Source organism: Wasmannia auropunctata, unplaced genomic scaffold (genome assembly GCF_000956235.1).
Source record: "Wasmannia auropunctata unplaced genomic scaffold, wasmannia.A_1.0 LD336042.1, whole genome shotgun sequence".
Lineage (NCBI taxonomy): Eukaryota > Metazoa > Arthropoda > Insecta > Hymenoptera > Formicidae > Wasmannia > Wasmannia auropunctata.
In genome coordinates this window covers 477,837-480,237 of record NW_012026848.1, presented here as the reverse complement: position 1 = coordinate 480,237, position 2,401 = coordinate 477,837, and positions in this window count along the sequence as shown.

Here is a 2,401-nt window from a genome sequence, read left to right as displayed (position 1 = left end):
TCACAATGAAAGCCTCTCGTCCTGCCGTACGCGAGGAGCCCGTCGCCGGTCGCCGCCGCCCGGTCCGCTTCACCGGGATCGGGAGAGCGAGCCGAACGACGTCCTTTAAGCTCCGCCGTTGCCGCCGCCGCGCGCGGCAACTCCTCCGGAACACGCCAATATTGACTTCCGCTGTATTACGCCGGGATAATCGGAATTCGAATGCGGCGTACATTTTCCGACGGCACCAAAAGCGCTTGGAATTTGGTGTCGTTGAATTTCATGTCGCACACGCGATCCGATAAATAAAATTTATTTGTCGCGAATGTAACATATATTATCTGTCCATATAGATATACATGCGTGTATGTTATACGATCTTTAAAAATTACGTGTGTACTTATCGCGTACTTCTTATCTTCACGATTTGGGTAACATGGATTTGATCTTTCAGAAATAATCAACATCGCAAGAGATTAATGGCAGCTTTTCTTAGAAATTTCAAATGTCGTATACGCGACATCTTTGGAGAGACAACACCAGGCTATCTAATATCGCTTATATTTTGTGTGCTGCACGATATTTATATCATAGGTAATTTAATTGTTTTTATTTTTAGCATTTTTAGTGACAGAAATATCTACGTGAAAATTTATCTGAAATATGATATTTATGTGAAATATGATATTAACAAACCGAAAGAAGCAACCGCGGCAAATGTTTAAACGCGCACTTTCGACTTGCATCAACCTGAGTCCGTCGAAGATGTTTCTGAGTATCGCGGTGTTATCAAATACGTGACCCTTTCGCGTCTGACACGAGATAACTCCCGCGGTGGATGATAACGCGCGCACATCAGCAAGCTGATCCAGCCGCATAGGAGCGGCTACGTGAACGCAATGCGCGATTAAGATGGCACACATCGTTTGATCATTACGCATCGATCTAAGGAAAACTGAATCCTGGTGCATAGCATCCTTCGAATTCGCGGGATTTATTCCGGACACGAACGAGTCATATATCCAAAGAACGATTCGAAACGTTTCGGGGGCCAAGAGTGAAGTCCACTGGACTGGCGATTTTTCCATCTACCTAACTGGCAAATCGAAAATTCATACTTGAAGGACGAGAGCGTTTTAAGCATGCAAATCTCAGGTACCTGAGCAAAAGGAACGACCGTCAGAACTGTAACACTGTATGAATGCTATTGAACGTTTTGTAAAGAATCGCAAAAAACCGTTCACGAATGGTATTAAAAAATGTTCTAAGAAATTTATGGACAAGATGTGAGCGTTTTGAAAACGATTTCTGGCGCTCGAAATAAAAAAAACGGGTGACAAAAAACTGGATAAAGATGATATGAGGATTCAACTCAACATTGAGAAAGAAAAAAGAGAGAGAAAAGAAGTGGATGAGAAAAGACGAGTGGAAACAGGAGAAGGCCGTATGATATTCGGGCAATTTTTATTGGAATCCGGCAGCTACATAGCCGCATATCATAAGTCTCGCTGGAATTTGACAGTGGCCAACATATGAAAAATTTTCAATATATTTTATTAATGTTTAATATTAACACGTTTTAATTTTTAGTTAAATAGTCCATTATTTATACTGCTTGTCCAATATAACCAATAATCCGATAATCCATCATGCAACTGATAATATTTGGATGTTTGTTTTGATATGATTAAAGTTCTTTTTTAGATATTATTATATATTAAAATAATATACGTTATATGAAGTTTAAAAAAACAATATACATTTATATGTTTGTATTTATAAATATTAAATACCTGTATGTACAATGTAAAAATGACATTCATTATTAATATAATAAATTAATTTTTTCAGTAACTAATTATAAAGTTATAAATAATTATTTTAGAAATTCAGACTTTTTACTTTTCAGAACATACAGATAGCATTTGGTATTGAAATACAACAGCTATTCCATTATTATTTCAAGTATAATGGAAAATTCTAATGACATGGGGAATACAATCTTTCTTCTATACACACGTGTATGAAATTACGTAGAAAGATATGTACTCATGTACGTGCGATGAAAAAGCGTTATCGGCATTGGAATAGTCTTTCCTAAAATGGTCGACTCAATCGAATCAAGAAGTATTCGTAGACTTCCCTCATATACGCAATCCTCATGCATCTTTCCGCTGTTCGCGGATGAAACGAGCTGTATGACGAACGCGCACGGTAATGATGCAACCGGGCACGGCGCCCTTATGGCAAACGTGGCGCACGAGGAGGAACGAGCGAGGCATGCCTCGTGCACGACGCGCCTCCTCGAGTACGGTCTAAGTACATACAGGGTGTCCTGAGTATTCAGCATCCTTCCTCTTGACGCCGCGTCTTTGACGAATCTCCATTCCATTCTCTCTCTCTCTCTCTCTCTCTCTCTCTC